Source organism: Ovis canadensis, chromosome 21 (genome assembly GCF_042477335.2).
Source record: "Ovis canadensis isolate MfBH-ARS-UI-01 breed Bighorn chromosome 21, ARS-UI_OviCan_v2, whole genome shotgun sequence".
Taxonomy (NCBI): Eukaryota; Metazoa; Chordata; class Mammalia; order Artiodactyla; family Bovidae; genus Ovis; species Ovis canadensis.
Window position 1 is genome coordinate 65,456,479 of NC_091265.1, and position 10,302 is coordinate 65,466,780.

Consider the following 10,302-nt stretch of genomic DNA (forward strand, 5'->3'; position numbering starts at 1 on the left):
AACATTTACATCATAGGGGTCTGAAAAGGAGAAAGGACCTGAGAAAACATTTGAAGAGAGAATAGCTGAAAATGTCCCTAACATGGGAATGGAAATAGTCAACCAGGTCCAGGAATCACAGGGTCCCAGGCAGGATAAACCCAAGGAGAACGCACTAAGACACATAGCAATCAAGCTGACGGAAATTAAAAACAGAGATGGACAATTTAAGGAAACAAGAGGAAAGTGACAAATAACACACAAAGGGACTTCTATAAGGTTATCAGCTGTCTTCTCAACAGAAAACAGAAACTCTACAAGCCAGAAGAGAATGTCATGGTTATTTTAAGTGATGGAAGAGAAAAGCCTACAACCAAAAATACTCTACCCAGAAAGACTCTCACTCGGACTTAACAGAGAAATCAAAAGACAAGCAAAAGTTAAGAGAAGGCGGCACCACAAAACCAGCTTTACCACAAATGCTAAGGGAACTTCTCTAAGCAGGAAACACAAGAGAAGGGAAAGACCTACACGAAATAAACCCAAGACAATGAAGAAAGTTGTTAGGGTCACACACGATAGGATCATGGATGCTAAGTTGCTTCAGTCGCGTCTGACCTGTAGGGCTTCCCTGATAGCTCAGCTGATAAAAAAAGCCTGCATGCGATGCTGGAGACCCCAGTTCGACTCCTGGGTAGGGAAGATCCCTTGGAGAAGGGGGAGGCTACCCACTCCAGGATTCTTGGCTGGAGAATCCCCTTGGACAGAGGAGCCTGGCAGGCTATAGTCCATGGCATTCTCCAGGCACAAATACTGGAATTGGTTACCCCCTCCTCCAGGGGTCTTCCCAACCCAAGGATCAAATGTGTGACCTCTATGACCTCTGCGTTGGCAGCTTGTTCTTTACCACTGTTGCCACTTGGGAAGCCCAGTGGGATCCCGTTGTTGTCCAGTCGCTCCGTCGTGTCTGACTCTTTGTGACCCCATGGACTGCAGCACGCCAGGCTTCCCTGTCCTTCACCATCTCCCGGAGCTTGCTCAGACTCATGTCCATTGAATTGGTGATACCATCCAACCGTCTCATCCTCTGTCATCCCCTTCTCCTCCTGCCCTCAGTCTTTCCCAGATCAGGGTCTTCTCCAGTGAGTTGTCCCTTTGCATCAGGTGGCCAAAGTATTGGAGCCTCGGCTTCAGCATCAGTCCTTCCAATGAATATTCAGGGTTGATTTCCTTTAGGATTTCTTTTTAGGATTGACTGATTTGATCTCCTTGCAGTCCAAGGGACGCTCAGTAGACTCATACATACTGATAATTACCTCAAATATAAATAGATTAAAAGCATGAACCGAGAGATATAGACTGGCTAGGCAGGTGGAAACGTGTGCACCTGTGCACTTCCACTTAACCATGCCACTCTGTTTAACCCCCCAAATGGTATGTGATTACTTTATAGTGTTAGGGTAACCGTGTTTCCATTATGGCTTGCAATTGTAACGACATTTTATTTTAGTCTGGCTATTGATTGTGAAAACTGACACTTGTCTTCCACTGTTGTGATTTTGCTTGATACAATCATTGTATCATGACTGGACAACAAAAAAGGGCAGAATTCTGTATCACTAAAACTACCATCTAATAGAAAAGCCTGTAATGCCTTCTTAAAATCCAGATTCATATCAGAATTACCTTGGAATGTTTTGAAAAATGCAAATGCCCAGGTATTGCCTTTTTTTTCTCCAAAGCTCCAGATGTGTTTCTAATGAACAGCCAGGTTTGAAACCAGCTGGACTACATGATGGTATTTCGCTTTTATCCAGCTTGTTTCACTTTTTTTATTTCATATGCAGCGCTGCCATTTCACCTAGTTTGTGCTTTCCAATTTCTCCATTTTTCTTTCTTATGTTCTTTCTCAAAACTTTACCAAGTGTCGTAGAAAGGCTTCTGTATGCGTATATAAATATATAAATGGAACGGGACCTCCTTTGTTTCTGCGAGTCAGAGCCTCCAGCTGATAGTCACTTCTCTGCAGACAGAAGGTGAACACCGCCATCCTTGATTGCTTTGTCCTTTTTCCTCTTCACAGAGTGTCCTGGGAGAGGCATCATGAACTATTTTCCTCATGGATGCCTTTGGAGTCTTGGTTAACCTTCCTGACAGCTGCTGCCTGTTGAATTGTAAAACAGAGTTAGCCCATTTCTACCCTGAGTTCTTAACTTTCCCCAGCCAAAATGTCCAGTTGAATTCAATCAAGAAACTCATCAAAAATATCTGCCCCCATTTCAGACTCTAAATGAATTAAGATCTTCCTATGTTTATCAGTGATATTGGCCTATAACTTTCTTTTTCTGTAGTATCTATACTAATGCGTATATATGGAGCCTAGAAAAATGATGCTGAACAGGTATAGAGACACAGATGTGGAGGATGCACTTGTGGACACAGCTAGGGCAGGAGTGGGTGGGATGAACTGCGAGAGTAGTATTGAAATAAATACATTACCCTGTGTAAAGTTGTGAAAAAAAAAAAAGAAGTTGTACAATATTACAACTCCCTACTGAACACCCATCAACAGCAGAGTGCTGGACCCCACCAAAAACAGATACCCCACGTCCAGCGGCAAAGGAGAGACCCCAGCAATGGTAGGAGGGGTGAAGTCGCATTGAAAATCGAGCCCCATACAGGCCAGAGATGCTCAGAGTGCTCAGACAAACCTTGTGCGCACCAGGACCCAGAGACCCCGGAGTTCAGTCCAGTTCAGTTCAGTCTCTCAGTCGTGTCCGACTCTTTGTGAAACCATGGACTACAGCTCACCAGGCTTCCCTGTCCATCACCAACTCCTGGAGCTTACTCAAATTCACGTCCATCGAGTCGGTGATGCCATCCAACCATCTCACCCTCTGTTGTCCCCTTCTCTTCCCACCTTCGATCCTTCCCAGCATCAGGGTCTTTTCCAATGAGTCAGTTCTTTGCATCAAAATGGCCAAAGTGTTGGAGTTTCAGCTTCAACATCAGTCCTTTCAATGAATATTAAGGACTGATTTCCTTTAGGATGGATTGGTTGGATCTCCTTGCAGTCCACGGGACTCTCAAGAGTCTTCTCCAACACCACAGTTCAAAGCATCAGTTCTTTGGTGCTCAGCTAGTTCAACTCCCATATCCATACATGACCACTGGAAAGACCACAGCTTTGACTAGATGGACCTTTGTTGGCAAAGTAATGTCTCTGATTTTTAATATGCTGTCTAGGTTGGTCATAGCTTTTCTTTCAAGAAGCAAGTATCTTTTAATTTCATGGCTGCAGTCACCACCTACAGTGATTTTGGAGCTCCCCCAAAATAAAATCTTACTCTTTCCATTTGTTTCCCCATCTATTTGCCTTGAAGTGGTGGGACCAGATGCCATGATCTTCGTTTTCTGAATGTTGAGTTTTAAGCCAAATTTTTCACTCTTCTCTTTCACTTTCATCAAGAGGCTCTTTAGTTCTTCTTCACTTTCTGCCATAAGGATGGTGTCATCTGCATATCTAAGGTTATTGACATTTCTCCCGGCAGTCATGATTCCAGCTTGTGCTTCCTCCAGCCCAGCATTTCTCATGATGTACTCTGCATAGAAGTTAAAGAAGCAGGGTGACAATATACAGCCTTGACGTACTCCTTTTCCTATTTGGAACCAGTCCATTGTTCCATGTCCAGTTCTAACTGTTGCTTCCTCACCTGAATACAGATTTCTCAGGAGGCAGGTCAGGTGGTCTAGTATTCCCATCTCTTGAAGAATTTTCCACACTTTGCTGTGATCCACACAGTCAAAGGCTTTGGCATAGTCAATAAAGCAGAAATAGATGTTTTTCTGGAACTCTTTGGCTTTTTTGATGATCCAGCAGATGTTGGCAATTTGATCTCTGGTTCCTCTGCCTTTTCGAAATCCAGCTTGAACATCTGGAAGTTCGTGGTTCATGTACTGTTGAAGCCTGGCTTGGAGAATTTTGAGCATTACTTTGTGAGCATGTGAGATGAGTGCAATTGTACGGTAGTTTGGACATTCTTTGGCATTGCCTTTCTTTGGGATTGGAATGAAAACTGACTTTTCCAGTCCTGTGGCCACTGCTGAGTTTTCCAGATTTGCTGGCATATCGAGTGTAGCACTTTCACAACATCATCTTTCAGGATCTGAAATAGTTCAACTGGAATTCCATCACCTCCTCTAGCTTTGTTCGTAGTGATGCTTCCTAAGGCCCACTTGACTTCACATTCCAGGATGTCTAGCTCTAGGTAAGTGGTCACACCATCGTGGTTATGTGGATTGTGAAGATCTTTTTTGTATCCTTCTTCTGTGTATTTTTGCCACCTCTTCTTAATATCTTCTTCTTCTGTTAGGTCCATACCATTTCTGTCCTTTATCGAGCCCATCTTTGCATTGAATGTTTTCTGAGACCCCACAGAGACAGAGACAGAGCCGGCACTGTTGAGTGTCTGAGCAGGTATGCGTCAGCAGTGGACTGCTGCAGCGGCAGGGGCTCTGGGCGCAGCAGACCTGGGATGGCATGAGCCCTCTTGGAGGAGGTCGCCATTAACCCACCATAGAGCCACCAGAGCTTACACCGGACTGGGGAAACAGACTCTTGGAGGGCATAGCAAAACCTTGTGGGCACCAGGGCCCAGGAGAAAGGGGCACTGACCCCACAGGAGACTGACCCAGACTTTCCTGGGAGTGCCCAGGGGTCTCTGGGGAGGCATGGGTCGGCGGGGGCCTGCTGCAGGACTGGGGGCGCTGAGGGCAGTGGTGCTTCATGGGACCTTCTGAAGGAGGCCGCCGTTATCCTCATTGCCTCCACCACGGTTTGGTCTCAGGTCAAACAACAGGGAGGGACCACAGCCCCGCCCATCAACAGAAAATTGGATTAAAGATTTACTGAGCTCAGCCCCGCCCATCAGAACAAGACCCAGGTTCCCCCTCAGTCAGTCTCTCCCATCAGGAAGCTTCCATAAGCCTCTTATCCTTCTCCATCAGAGGGCAGACAGACTGGAAACCACAATTCACAGAAAACTAACCAATCTGATCTCATGGACCACAGCCTTGTCTAACTCAGTGAAACTAGGAGCCATGCCGTACAGGGCCACCCAAGACGGACGGTCACGGTGGAGAGTTCCGACCAAACGTGGTCCACTGGAGAAGCGAATGGCAAAGCACTTCAGTATTCTTTTCTTGAGAACCCCATGAATAGTATGAAAGGCAAAAAGATAGGACACTGAAAGATGAACTCCCCAGCTCGGTAGGTGCCCCATATGCTACTGGAGATCAGTGGAGAAACAACTCCAGAAAGAGTGAAGAGTCGGAGCCAAAGCAAAAACAACACTCAGCTGTGGATGTGCCTGGTGATGGAAGTAAAGTCCGATGCTGTAAACAGCAATATTGCGTAGGAACCTGGAATGTTAGGTCCATGAATCAAAGCAAATTGGAAGTGGTCAAACAGGAGATGGAAAGAGTGAATGTTGACCTTTTAGGAATCAGCAGACTTAAATGGACTGGAATGGGTGAATTTAACTCAGATGACCATTATATCTACTACTCTGGGCAAGAATCCCTTAGAAGAAATGGAGTAGCCCTCATAGTCAACAAAAGAGTCTGAAATGCAGTACTTGAGTGAAATCTCAAAAACAATAGAATGATCTGTGTTTATTTCCAAGGCAAACTATTTAATATCACAGTAATCCAAGTCTATGCCCCGACCAGTAATGCTGAAGAGCTGAAGTTGAACAGTTCTATGAAGACCTACAAGACCTTCTAGAACTAATGCCCCCAAAAGCTGTCCTTCTCATTATAGAGGACTGGAATGCAAAAGTAGGAAATCAAGAGATACCTGGAGTAACAGGCAAATTTGCCCTTGGAGTACAGAATGAAGCAGGGCAAAGGCTAATAGAGTTTTGCCAAGAGAACACACTGGTCATAGCAAACACCCTCTTCCAACAACACAAGAGAAGACTCTACACATGGACATCACCAGATGATCAATAACGAAATCAGATTGATTATATTCTCTGCAGCCAAAGATGGAGAAGCTCTATACAGTCAGCAAAAACAAGACTGGGAGCTAATTTTGGCTCAGATCATGAACTCCTTATTACCAAATTCAGACTTAACTTGAAGATAGGGAAAACCACTAGACCATTCAGGTATGACCTAAATCAAATCCCTTATGACTATACAGTGGAAGTGACAAATAGATTCAAGGGATTAGATCTGATAGATAGAGTGCCTGAAGAATTATGGACAGAGGTTTGTGACATTGTACAGGAGGCAGGGATCAAGACCATCCCCAAGAAAAAGAAATGCAAAAAGGCAAAATGGTTGTCTGAAGAGGCCTTAAAAATAGCTGAGAAAGGAAAAGACGCAAAAAGCAAAGGAGAAAAGGAAAGATATAAGCATCTGAATGCAGAGTTCCAAAGAATAGCAAGGAGAGATAAGAAAGCCTTCCTCAGTGATCAGTGCAAAGAAATAGAGGAAAACAATAGAATGGGAAAGACTAGAGATGTCTTCAAGAAAATTAGAGATACCAAGGGAACATTTCATGCAAAGATAGCCCCCATAAAGGACAGAAATGGTACGGACCTAACAGAAGCAGAAGATAAGAAGAGGTGGCAAGAATACATAGAAGATCTGTACAGAAAAGATGTTCACGACCCAGATAATCACGATGGTGTGATCACTCACCTAGAGCCAGACATCCTGGAATGTGAAGTCAAGTAGGCCTTAGAAAGCATCACTATGAACAAAGCTAGTGGAGGTGATGGAATTCCAGTTGACCTATTTCAAATCTTGAAAGATGACGCTGTGAAAGTGCTGCACTCAATATGCCAGCAAATTTGGAAAACTCACAGTGGCCACAGGACTGGAAAAGGTCAGTTTTCATTCCAATCCCCAAGAAAGGCAATGCCAAAGAATGCTCAGTCCATTCTGAAGGAGATCAGCCCTCGGATTTCTTTGGAAGGAATGATGCTAAAGCTGAAGCTCCAGTATTTTGGTCACCTCATGTGAAGAGTTGACTCATTAGAAAAGACTCTGATGCTGGGAGGGATTGGGGGCAGGAGGAGAAGGGGACAACAGAGGATGAGATGGGTGGATGGCATCGCCGACTCGATGGACATGAGTCTGAGTGAATTCCAGGAGTTGGTGATGGATGGGGAGGCCTGGCGTGCTGCGATTCATGGGGTCGCAAAGAGTTGGACACCACTGAGCGACTGAACTGAACTGATAGCTCATTCACATTGTTGTCTGGGAGAAACCAACACAACATTTTAAAGCAATTATCCTGTAATTAAAAATTGTTTTAATTTAATTACAATAAATAAATAAATTTTTTAAAAAGTAGTTCATTTATTTAGGGAGTGAAACCAAAAGGGATAATGTTTTCCTTCCCAGAATGAGAAAAAGGAAAGTCAGCTCTTGTTGCTGGACCGAATGCCCTTCCCTGCTGACTCCCCGCACTTGGCTGGTGTGGCCGGCACAGCCTGTCTTCTCAGAAGGAGTGAATGATGTGGGTCCCCGCCTGTGCCAGGCACACGGACACTCAGGGCGGCCGAGGCAGCAAGGCCTTGCTGGGAAGCACATCGTTTAGGACACAAAGCAGGCAGAGAGCCAGAAGAAGGTGGGAAGTCTCCTGCACAGGGCCTGGGGGGCAGCCAGGGCACCTGCAGGCGTTCAGTCAATACTTTCCGAGTGAAGGCGTGTGCGAGTGAGTGAAGGGCAAGGACATCCACAGCCCATTGAGCAGGAGGAAGATGAACTTTTAACAGGCGGTGTTGGCACACCTGGAGAGTCAAAGAGAAAGAAAAAAAAAAGTTGATCTGCCTTGCAGACAATGCACAAGGGTAAAGCCTGAACGGTCAGAGGCTTCATTGTAGAAGCTGAAACGAAGCCGTGCGGGCTCTACAGGAGGATATGAATGAGCTCCTCAACAAACTCTACGTGCCGAAAACACCCCCACCTGCGGCTGGAACCCGGAGACAAGAACTGAAGTCAACCAAGCAAAGCAAACAAATGACGACCTGGAAAAGAATTTGCGAACAGCAGCGCAGGTCAAGGGTTAAGGGCGCTGGTACCTAAGGAACGTCCAAGACCGGGAAGGTGACCGTCAGTCCCGTGGACAAGCAGGTGAAAAACGTGAGCAGCTCACAGGAAAAGGGATTCACGATCTTTGCTCTCGTGAAAAAAAAAATGCTCAACGTCACTCGGCACAAAAAAATGTAAATTTGAAGGTACACAGAGAGATCATTGCTTTCTTATCTGATGGGCAAAAATCCAGGCATTCCCACAGGCTCCAGGGGCAGAGCTGAGGGAGAGCAGGTGTTTTTGGCATGTCACCTGCCAGAAGGGGGTCCTGGAAGCTTTAGGACAAGCACTCATATCATTTGGTTGGGCTGCTTGGTTCCACTTCTAGGAACTGGCCCACAGACACACAGGAAAACTAGAAAAGAACACACACATAAGGCTACGAGTTGTGACTTATTTGTATTGTGTGTGTGTGCTAAGTTGCTTCAGTCCTGTCCAAGTCTTTGCAACGCTTTGGACTGGAGCCCACAACGCTCCTCTGTCCATGGGATTCTCCAGGTAAGAATACTGGAGTGAGTTGCCATTTCCTCCTCCAGGAGATCTTCCCGACCCAGGGATCAAACCTGGGGCTCTCACATCTCCGGCATCGGCAGGCGGGTTCTTTACCGCTAGCGCCACCTGGGAAGCCCTTATTTGTACCAGTGAGAGAATAAAAACAGCCTGCACGTCCCTCAGTTAGCTGAACCACGCTATGGTACAGCGCGCAATGTTATCAATGGTGTCACTAACGCTCCAGGGACAGAAGTTAACATAAACTCTTCAGCTATTTTCTCAAAACAAGACTACTTTCTAGTTCTGACTGCTGAAAAGTTGTCTCATCAAAAGGAAGTATGCATTTCATTGCATAAAAATGATACATCAAATAAATGGGGGAGGGGTGGAAATAGCGGCAGATTTTATTTTCTTGGACTCCAAAATCACTGTGGATGGTGACTGCAGCCGTGAAATTAAAAGACACTTGTTTTCTGGAAGAAAGCTCTGACAAACCCAGACAGCGTATTAAAAAGTAGAGACACCACTTTGCCGACGGGCTTCCCCTGTGGCTCAGACAGTGAAGAATCCACCTGCAATGCAGGAGACCCAGGTTTGACCCCTGGGTCACGAAAATCCTCTGGAAAAGGGAATGGCAATCCACTCCAGTATTCTTGCCTGGAGAATTTCATGGACAGAGGAGCCTAGTGGGCTACAGTCCAAAGGGTCACAAAGAATCAGACACAACGGAGTGATGTTTCTTTCACTTTGCCGACAAAGGTCTGCATAGTCCAAGCTATGGTTTTTCCAGTAGTCATGCATGGATGTGAGCTCTGGACCATAAAGAAGGCTGAGTGCTGAAGAACGGATGCTTTTGAACTGTGGTTCTGGGGAAGACTCTTGAGAGTCCCTTGGACTGCAAGGAGATCCAACCAGTCCATCCTAAACGACATCAGTCCTGAATATTCACTGGAAGGGCTGACACTGAAGCTGAAGGTCCAATACTTTGGCCACCTGATGTGAAGAGATGACTCACTGGAAAAGACCCTGCGGCTGGGAAAGGTTGAGGGCAGGGGGAGAAGGGGAGGGCAGAGCACAAGATGGTTATTTAACGTCACCGAGTCAACGCACATGAGTTTGAGCGTTCCCACTCTGAGAGGTGGGAAAAGACAGGGAAGCCTGGCGTGCTGCAGCCCATGGGGTCGCAGAGTCAGACAGAGCTGAGCGACTGGACGGCAACAACAAAGATGGCACAAAGTGAGCCTATTTTAGGAGAAATATCTGCTTTTAAGTAACTACTGTACAACAGGTTAGATGGAAATGTAAGATGAGAACCCGCTACAGACAGGAAAATTGATGCTTTATATGAAAGGTTGTTATCGACCAAAACTTTCTAATTAACAGTATTATTAACTCAAGTGCTTTTCACTTTAATATAAGACCTTGTGGTTGGGGTCCCCCATGACCATTCTTTTTCCTTTTGGCAGTCATCCTTTCTGCTTGTTGTTTGAAATATGGCAATATGAATTCATTCTACAGAGATTCTAATCTATGGTGTACATTAACTTTTTGTGTAAAGGCTGCTCTTAGATTTTAGGATGTTTTCAGTGCCAGGATCCACAGACAGCTTTGCAATCAAGTGGAAAATGATGATCATTTGAAGCTGATGCATTTTTTTTTTCTCTTTTGCCTCATGCTCCAAGTAAATGAGGTGATAAAGTAAAAAAAAAAAAAATGTATGGATTA